We start from the raw sequence: 10,778 nt of genomic DNA on the forward strand, positions 1-10,778 counted from the left end.
CGACGTATTGGATCTGCAAGCTGCAAGCAAATTAACTGAAGCTTTACTTCATGTTTCTGTTTGGTTAAGCGATGACTGCTTTTTCCCAACAGTTTGTGTGTGTGTTTTCTGCATGGGTTTAGAAAACATGAACTTCTGATCTGCTAGCTCAACGTTCTACCTCTGGGTTATACAATGAGAACGTATAGAGTTAAATGCCCGCTAGCCTCCACCCCAAAAGCCAGCGCCTTCGCCGGCTCCCCCTTTGGCTGCGTCTATTCCGGTATCGCTTCTCGGCCTTTTGGCTAAGATCAAGTGTAGTATCTGTTCTTATCAGTCTGATACGTCTCCTATCCGGGGACTATATGTTAAATGGATTTTTGACCTTCGGAAATGGAAGCGGAGCTTGCTCCTTCCACTCCATGCATCAACATGGTATTGCAGTGTTTCCATGAATGGTGCGCTCCCCTTCTCGGGGACAAATAAGTCAAGTATAAAAAAAGAATTTGCTTCTTCTGTGCGTGAATGACGGTGTTTTTTCTAATCCGTGTGTTTTAAAATTGCTGTGTTTTCGTTGGCTTTATTGGTTTAACGAAAAGCTTGCGTGGAAATGAACACGCTGACAAAGAAATGTTTTTGTAATGTATTTAATTATTTTCTTTACAAGTTTGTGGTGGTGATCCGAGGACGAATTAAACATCCTCGACACAGCTGAAGGTGCAACAAAAGCGAAAGAGGCCGATTGGAATGTTAAAAACACCTGAAAACTTTTTTTCACTACCCTTCATACTACAGCTGTCGAAAAACCACAGCAACGTCGACAGACCTGGAGGCATAGCTGTACTTGTTTAACTCACAACGACAACGGGTAAGTCATTGAGCCCTGTGTTTTTATTTATCCACGTTCTAAAATTGCTATGCTTTCGTTGTTTCTTGATTGCTCTGTACATTTATTTGTTTCTATTCCACGTAAAGTTACTTTGTAATAACGAAACCATATATTTGAATGCGCAATTTAAATCCATTTGATTTAAATTGTTTCACATATTTCACTCTACACGGTTCAACCGGGCTGGAAACGGAATAAAAATAGGGTAGATCTCGAAGAATGTTTGGTCTCAGACGTGGCTTCGTGCGCTTTCCACCTGGTCACACACAGTAATGAAATGTTAGTCGGATGGCCTTCGGGGGCGCCGTCGATGTGATCGGTCACAGGAAGATGCGTCCGTCTGGCCTCAAAGGGTGTCGCTCATACTTACCTGGCAGGGGAGACACCATGATCATGAAGGTGGTTCACCCAGGGCGAGGCTCAGCCATTGCACTCCGGTTGTGCTGACCCTTTGCGAATTCCCCAAATGTGGGAATCTCGACTGCAAAATTTCTGATAGTGGGGGACTGCGTTCGCGCTCTCCCCTGACCTTTGTGTTAAAAATAGATTCTTTTGTCCAAGAGACGTCTAACCACGGCCCAAGAATACATTAGTCATCAAAAAAGCGGCTATTTAACGACTACATAATTTCTAATAGACAGCGAATATGTGTCTAGGCTAAAACAAGGCTTAATTTGGGCTGTCAGTGAAAATCTAATAGACGTTTGACCATTCCAAAAGAATAGACTAGCCATTGAATAGAACCACAATCAAACGGCTACATGTCTAAGAGACAGTCAACAAAATAATGCTTAGATGATTCTTTTCCTTCCAATATAAGAGGTTCTCGGGAATGGCAATCATCCAAACTAATAAATTATAAAGGCTTTTATAAGAAAATGACAACAGTTAAACAACATAGACAGCGTTGGGCAATACAAAATGCTAATAAATACAAGACAAATTGAAATATTGTACATCCATGTACATTAAACAAGCCAACAAATCTGCCAATGGGCTACGACAATTTTTCTTGAATTAAGTGTTTATATCTAGATTTGTTTCTTACCCCTTTGGCAGATTTATTTGCTTGTTTTAAGCCCAAATTCGCTTAAAGTTTGAGTTTTTTTCTCCCTAAAGGCTAGGCTTATTTTCTTAGGGCATTTTGCTCATCAAAAAATGCATCTTATTTTAAGACTTTCTAGATATTTGTACAGTGAAAACAGTTCGAAATAACAAGTAAGAAATGATTTTTTGCAATGTATTCATTCATTCGCTACCCTTCATACTACAGCTGTCGAAAAACCACAGCAACGTCGACAGACCTGGAAGCGTAGCTGTATTTGTTTAACTCACAAAGACAACGGGTAAAGTATTTTCTTGATTACCTAAATGACTTGCTGTAAGAAAATAAGTTTAGGTTTAAGGGGGGGAAATACAGTTTAAAGGGATATTTCAATTTATGATGATAATTCTGTCATAATTTACTCATGCATACAGGCTTACAACAACACGAGGATTAGTTTTTTTCTGAGTAACACAAAAGAAGGTATTTTGAGGAATGATGGTAAACCCACAGCAGATAGTCACCATTGACTTCCATAGTAGGAATAAAAAAAATATGATGGAATTTATTAGGTACCATCAACCGTGTGCTAACCATCACTTTGCAAAATATTTTCTTCATCATTTATCACGATACTTCCAAAATATTTTTTCCTACTAAGTCAATATTTCATTATTTGCTTTACAAGCTTAAAAATGATGGTGACATGATTCCATGGTAATCACAAACAGTTAAACAAGTAAAATAATCACCATTACTTTTAAAAGCATTTTGAAAATTGCTTGCTTATGCTGGGAGTAAAGGTATTTCACGCAGTGCGCATCCTCTTTAAAAGGTAATGTATGCTTCTTTTAAAGCTGACACATTTGCCACATTAAAATAACAGAAATGTGTACTGTTTAAACTTTTTGGGGCCGGTGTGTCTGTGTTCTTGGGGCACACATCTACATGTAAAAGCAGAATTGCTTATTATTCTTCTCTATTTCTTGTATAGGTCAATTATGAGTGGAGAACCGTTCACCAAATGAAGACCGCAGCCAGGTGACGGGATTCTGTGGTAATCGCAAACAGGTAAACCAGTTAAATAATCATCATTTATTGTTAAAATAATTTTGAAAATTGAAGTTCTGTGTGTTCTTATTGTACTTTATTTATTTCTGCAGGTAAGCACCATACCGTAAGCTTCATTCCCTTTATAACAGGTAAGGTTCATACTGTTTTATTCTTTTGTACTGTTTTATTCGTACTGTTTTAAATCATTCAGTAAATGCAAAGTTAAACTGATGTGTTTTTAATCTAGATTTAAAAGTGTCTACTGTTGAAGCACATCTGATCTCTTCTGAAAGCTGATAATAACTAAATGCTGATGCACCTTGTTTTGAGTGAACCCTTGTTTTTTCTAAATGACCTGATCCTATTGATCCGAGTAATCGGTTTCATATTCGATTAGCATATCTGTCATGTATTTCGGCCCGTAGCCATGAAGTGGTTTTTAAACAAGTAACAGTACTTTTTTAATCCATTGTCCATTGCAATAATCGGCCCTGCTGGTGATGAAAGCATGAACAAGTTTCTCTAAGTCCTGTCTTGAGACAAAACCTCCAATTCTGGCAATATTTCTGAGATGGTAGTAAAAGCAGAATTCCTTATTATTTTTCTCTATCTCAGGCTCTATGGCATATATGTCATGATTTTATTTGTCTATTTATATGTCTATTTACAAGGACTGCCTTGGCCAAATGTTATTGTTAATTAATATTGAAGCAGTTATTTAACATATTTCCTTTGAGTAGTGATTTGTGTAATGATCCATATATCTATTTTTATGTATATTTTTAACTTAGGAATGTGATTTTAAAGCACATATTTGTTATTGTATGACACCTCTCATGTTATGAAAGTAAAAAATAAATGTATTTTCTGATGTCTTGCATTTCTGTTTTTAAACTGTTAATCCTTATCAAGTGCTATACATTAGAAAGTGGATAAATAACAAAAATGTCACTCCTGACAGCTGATAAATTAATCGTTCTTTATAGCACCACTGAGGTGAGCACTTTTCAAGGCAAGATTCTTTATAGAACCGTATAAAAAGGTTCTATATAGTACCAAAAAAACGGGTTCTGCTATGGTTACAAGCTGAAGAACCCTTATTTGTTACTATTTAGGAGCATTTGTCTTTAGAGTGTTGCGTAGGTTCGAAACTTTCAAACTTTTAACCAAAAAAAAAAAAAGGGTCACACGGTTTTATTTGTGGTGTGGACATGAACACGCTGCAGGCATTGAAATGTAATTTGTAATTTATTGTCTCATTTCATATTTAACAAATAGGAAGCAAAGTGCTATTCAATCAGTTTAACTAAACAACTGGTGTTCCTCAATTTTGGGGCCTATGTTGTTCAGTATATCAGTTTTGTTCAGTTTTGTATGTGCATGCAAAAAGCATTCAGCGAGCAAATTAACTGAAGCTTTACCTTCGTGTTTCTTTTTGTATGAGTGATAACTGTTTCTGTATGTATTTGTATGGTTTTTTTACAAGTATAGAGTGAAATACACACGGTGAGTAATGAACGCAGACCTTCAGTGCCGGACCTCTGACCCGCTAACCTCCATCCCGACAGCCAGCGCCTTCTCCGGATGCCATTGCGGTATCGCTTCTCGGCTTTTTGTGTAAGATCGAGTGGACACCGGGGACTACACGTTTAAATGGATTTTTGACCTTCGGCTATGGAAGCGAGGCTTGCTACGTCCACTCCGTGCATCGACTCTGGCGTTTTCCGGGGACAAATAAGGTGAGTTTAAAACCAGAGTTTGCTTCTTTTGTGCGTGGTTGCCAGTTTGTTTGCCAATCCGTGGTCCATAATAAGTTCCGCTTCGTGGTTTCTCCATCGCTCAGTACTTTTCTGTGTTTCTATTTTACGTAAAGCTAACACCAAAACGATTGTGGAAAGCGCTATATAGATTGTTCTCAAAGAAAAAACGAGAAACAAACCCATGTGAATATGGGTCAAATTATCTAGGCGGAGCACTTCGTTCAAAGAAAAACGCAACAGAATTGTTTGCGTTGAACAAAGACAATGGTGCGTGCAGACATCGAATGTGTATTGTGGATAAAAAATGGCCAGTGGGGTGGGACAATTTTTCTTGAATTAAGTGTTTATGGGAAAAGTTCACAAATTTTGTCTTACCCTGTAGGCAGATTTATTTGCTTGTTTTAAGCATAAAATAACAGGAGAAGAAATTGTGTAGGGGGAGCAGAGGGGTTTTTTTTTCGTTCAAAGAAAAGCAGCGTGGCACGAATGAATGTTTGGCTGAAATGCTATCGTAATTTCCCCCTTAATTTTCCTTACAAACATGAAACCAGAGAGAAGGGCCAGTTGGCATCGAATTGCACCTTGTATTCGGTGATTGATTGAGGAAAAATATGCGTATGTGTATATATACACTTGCTTTGTTGAACAGAGACAATGGCCGCGCGTGCTCCAGCGTCACCTATATGCCTATTTCACAAAATGGCGCCTTTGACCGGAAGTAGGGAAAACATCGTTCAGGTTGCACCACTACGATGGCCACTCAATATAGTATGGACTGACAGCTGCTTTGTTTTCTCCTACACATGAATTTACTTGTAAAAATAACAATAACATATATTGTCGATTGGTGTTATATTATTTTTTTAGCATTTCGTATTATCAAAATATATCATATGTTAGACAGCTGTCAATTTTAAATAAAATAACGAGACATACATAACTATTCGTGTCTGCTCCCGTTTATTGTAATGAGTCTGCACATTTGGAGAAATACTCAGACATTTTACTTCTTATTTCTTTAGACTGAATAATTATTTCTTATTAATTCCAAAGTATGAGACCCGATGATCTAATCGTGGTGTATGTGCTATTCCTCGTTTGTTTGCCTGCATCCATTGCTTTACGGCTTGCTTGTTGCGTTGAAATGCACATTTGATTTCTTTACCAGCATTGGATTTAGACCATTCAATGAGAAGAGTTAACAGCGTTTATTATGATTGATAAGCCCTCAACGGAGAATGAAGTCTGCATACATTAAAAGCCTTATTTTGTTTTTATCGTGTGCCTTCCAAAATGTATGCGACGAAACTTAAATCACGCAAAAAATGAATGGTAACTAGACGTGCTTGTTGTGTGCAGGGAGTGCATTTATTTGTAAACTTTTGCTAAATCAAAATGGTTTATTTGTATTTGCTTTTTACCTGGGTTTTATCAGGTTCGCAGTCGGGACATTTTTAATCCATAGTGTATGGAGTTATCTAGTAGAAAATGATCTGCTGTTTTTTGGTAGAATGTTGTGTGAGCTAAAGAAACGAGGAATAAAACACACACCGCGATTAAAAAAAATCAGATCGCATACTTTGTAATTAAAAATAAATAATAATTAATTTCAAAGAAATAAGAAGTAAAATGTGTAAGTATTCCTCAAAATGTGCTTTGGACTAAGTCCCCCGTCATCACAGCAAACGGGAGCAGACCCGAATAGGTATGTCTAGTTATTTTATTAAAAATTTCCAGCCGTCTGTAAATTCATGTTTGAAAGAAAAAAAGTAAATGAATATCTTACTTACTGTTTTTGTCTTGTTTTCTAGTGAATATCTGACAATTCTTAAATGGAGATACATTTACTTGGTAAGCAAAGTGGCTTAAGATATTATGTATTGTAATAGAAAATTGTTATAAAAACGTTTTGTTTTTGCTGGGAATTCTTGTATATATTTCACAGCTATATAATTAATTATAATAACGCACTTTTTGTTGATAAACATGTTAAAAAATACATTAACACAGAATAATGTGGCAACAAATCAAATGTGCATTTAAATGCAACAAGCAGAAAATAAATAAATAAAGCAAATGCATGGAAAAGAAACGAGGAATAAAACAAACACCGCGATTAAAAAAATCAGATCGCATACTTTGTAATTGAAAATAAATAATAATTAATTCCAAAGAAATAAGAAGTAAAATGTGTAAGTATTCCTCAAAATGTGCTTTGGACTAAGTCCCCGTCATCACAGCAAACGGGAGCAGACCCGAATAGGTATGTCTAGTTATTTTATTTAAAATTTCCAGCCGTCTGTAAATTCATGTTTGAAAGAAAAAAGTAAATGAATATCTTACTTACTGTTTTTGTCTTGTTTTCTTGTGAATATCTGACAATTCTTAAATGGAGATACATTTACTTGGTAAGCAAAGTGGCGTAAGATATTATGTATTGTAATAGAAAATTGTTATAAAAGCGTTTTGTGTTTGCTGGGAATTCACAGCCATATAATTAATTATAATAACGCACTTTTTGTTTATAAACATTATAACAATCACAAACTACACCTTGTAATTAGATTATTATAAATCTGAAATTTGGGAGGGCTTAGAAAACCAATTGCGAGTTTAGATACAAATATGTGTAAAGAGACCACAACAAAACAGTGAATTGAAGTGAAATTATATATATTGAAAACTGTATCAAAACACAAAACCAATATAACAATAATTTACCATGAAGATATATAGTTCTCAATGTCACACACAGGTTACATAAAAGGTAAACAACAGTTTAGTGGTAAGATTGATGACGATGAACAATGTGAAAAAGCTTATCTGAGGTGTTCATTTGAAATGTCCATTGCCTCAGCAAAATGTCCAACAAATGTCCAGATGAATTTGGAATCCAGAAAGGGTGAAGAAATGCAAAGGAATCCACTCATGCAGCTAACACTGTCATATTGGAACCTTCTATGCAACAAACCCATTTAAAGGACAAATATGAGGTACCCATTCATTGGGATCCAATTAATCCCTGTGGCCTGCAGCCCATGGGGTGAGATTCACCATTATATTAGAAGTCCTTCTATACACAAGAAATAATACACATTAGAAGTAAACATAACAGAACAATAAAGTATTTGATTTAACAAACAAACATTCCCATAAACCCAACAAAAAGCTTATTTCTTACTTGGATTGAGCATAAAACAAAAGTTTCCCAATCAGGACACAGGGTTGTTTGAAACACTCAAGGCCAAAGCCATGCTTCACATATATCTTGCTCTGTGGTAAGCCAGGCTTTAATACTAGCAGGCGGGTAGCTCATTAACTCCCCCTAGAGGCAGGTAGTAACAGACCTCTGGCTGTTACATATCCCCCCCTTCAGAAATAAACCCTTCATATCCAAAACAAGGCTTCAAATTTTCTACATGATATGTATCAACATTTTTAAGATCATTAAGATATGAAACAGCATAATTAACCGGGCCAAGACATTTCACAACTTTAGCAGGACCCTTCCATTTCTCAGAAAGTTTAGCCATAAACCCTTCGTTAGCTCTGGATAAAGGGTGAGACCGGACCCATACCACATCTCCTACCTTAAACTGAGTCTGCTTACGGCGTTGATCATAGTAGTGCTTTTGCTTGTTTTGAGCTTGTTCCACATTTTTCTTCACAATATGGAGGAAATTTTGCTGCCTTTCGAGAACCGGATAAGCAGGGTTACTAGGGTCAGGTGGATGGTGTAGTGCTCTCTCCAATGGTCCTTTCAGCTTTCTTCCTAGAGCCACTTCTGCTGGGGTATAACCTATGCTTTCTTGTACAGTAGAGTTAATCGCAAATCTGAATTCTGCCAACCATCGATCCCACTGTCGGTGCTGGTCCCCTACATATGAAGCAATCATTGTCTTGAGAGTTCTGTTGACGCGCTCTGTCAAGTTTGTTTGAGGATGGTAAGCTGTAGTCAGCTTCTGAATTACACCCCACTGTTTACAAACCAAGTTGAGTAAATGAGAGGTAAATTGTGCTCCACGATCTGATACCAAATAGGCAGGTGTCCCCCATCTTGTGAAAACTTCCTCCACCAGAATCCTTGCTATTTGGGGAGCTTTTGCCACTCTTAAAGGGAACAGTTCCACCCATTTGGAACAGTAATCAACGACAACTAGAAGGTGTTCATTTTGCTTGACACTTTTTGGAAATGGGCCCATTAAATCAACTCCCATCATATATCCCGGTTCGACGACTGGAGTGGATTGTAGATACCCAGAAAGTTTTGTGAATGAAGGCTTATACTGTTGACATGTCTGACACTCCTTGCAGTGTTTCCACACATCTGTTCTTAAAGTAGGCCAATAGGCTATATCCAAAAGTCTGAGAAGTGTTTTCAGTCTTCCCAGATGACCACTTAATGGGTTGTCGTGGGCATACTGCAAGAACTCCTTACGATGACACATAGGTACAATTATTTGTAGCTTCTGCCCCTTGTGGCCATCAGGTACACTGCGAAACAAAGTTCCATTCTGCATAACATAATGTACTCTGGAAATATCATGATTCACCTCTAAGCTGGCTTTTTTAATCAACTCCTGGACTTCCACATCTTTTTGTTGTTCAATTGCAATTTGTGTCAGATCTACTGGAACATTAGCTGGAATGGTTTTGATTTTAACAGCTTTAACCATGGCAAGCACCGGAGATGAGGTAATGCCTTCCTGAGTTCTAGATAAGACATCGGGAACAACATTACAAAGGCCTTTCCTGTACTTAACTGTGAACTGAAAACCTTGTAAACGAATGGTCCAACGGGTAAGTCGAGATGATGGTTTGGGGTGTTGGAAAACCCATGTTAGTGCTGCATGGTCCGTTACCACCTCAAAAGGTCGTCCTTCAAGATATGGTCTCCACTTTTCTACCGCCCACACAACTGCCAAACACTCCTTCTCTGAAACGGAGTACATCTTTTCAGCTCCTCTTAGTAGTCTGGAAGCATATGCTATGACATGTTCTTCTTCTTCTGTTTCCTGTGTCAGTACAGCTCCCAATCCAACTTCACTGGCATCTGTTTGCACTCTGAAAGGTTTATTAAAATCTGGTGGAATTAGTACTGGTGCTTGTGTCAGATCTTGCTTTATGGTCTCAAATGATTGCTGGCATTGTTCGGACCAGATCCATGTGGCCTTCTTTTGTTTAAGAGCATGCAGAGGGGCAGCTTTTTCAGAGAAATGAGGGATGAAGCGGTGGTACCAACCAGCCAAACCTAAGAAACGTTGGACATCCTTCAGAGATTGCGGTACGGGGAATTCACTTACTGCTGCTACCTTAGATGGATCTGTCTTAATTCCCTCACCTGAAACAACGTGGCCAAGAAATGTGAGTGCTCGTTGAATAAAATGACATTTCTTAAGATTTAGGGTAAGTCCAGCTTCATGAAAACACTTGAACACCAGGCTGAGATGTTGAAGATGTTCCATTTCATTTCTAGAATACACAACAACATCATCAATATACACAAAGCAACACTTTCCTTTTAGTTCTCTCAACACATGGTCCATAAGCCTCTGGAATGATGCAGCAGAGTTCTTTAGGCCAAATGGTAGACGTAAGAATTCATATAATCCAGCTGAGGTCACAAACGCGGTTTTCTGTATGCTGCCCTCCTCCATCTCCATCTGCCAATATCCACTTTTTAGATCCAGAGTGCTAAACACAACTGCTCCATGTAACGACTCCAGTATGTCAGATATTTGTGGCATAGGATAAGCATCAAGGTAAGTTTTTAAATTCAGTCCTCTGTAATCAACACAAAATCTTGACCCACCATCTTTTTTTGGTACCACTACCACAGGAGCTGCCCAGGGTGAAACAGAGGGACGAATTATCTGTTTAGCAAGCATTTCCTTGATTTCTGCCTCGATCAGATGCTGTTTGTCTGTAGAAACTTTGTAAGCCTTTTTCCTAACGGGTACTTCATCAGTGGTAATGATACAGTGTTTTACCAGATTTGTATGTCCAAAATCATGGGTACATACCGTTGGCCATCCCAGCATCAGACTCTCCA

General features: G+C 37.8%; 2 non-coding genes across 2 annotated transcripts; both read left to right on the top strand.

The window, feature by feature from the left end:
- The first annotated feature begins 264 nt into the window (after positions 1 to 264).
- On the top strand, positions 265 to 448 carry LOC135753221 (U2 spliceosomal RNA). The gene has a single exon (XR_010533529.1). It is a non-coding gene; the product is annotated as a U2 spliceosomal RNA (small nuclear RNA).
- Positions 449 to 1,230: 782 nt separating this feature from the next.
- On the top strand, positions 1,231 to 1,395 carry LOC135753178 (U1 spliceosomal RNA). Its single transcript, XR_010533487.1, has one exon. It is a non-coding gene; the product is annotated as a U1 spliceosomal RNA (small nuclear RNA).
- Positions 1,396 to 10,778: the final 9,383 nt, after the last annotated feature.

Source organism: Paramisgurnus dabryanus, chromosome 18, assembly GCF_030506205.2.
Source record: "Paramisgurnus dabryanus chromosome 18, PD_genome_1.1, whole genome shotgun sequence".
Taxonomy (NCBI): Eukaryota; Metazoa; Chordata; class Actinopteri; order Cypriniformes; family Cobitidae; genus Paramisgurnus; species Paramisgurnus dabryanus.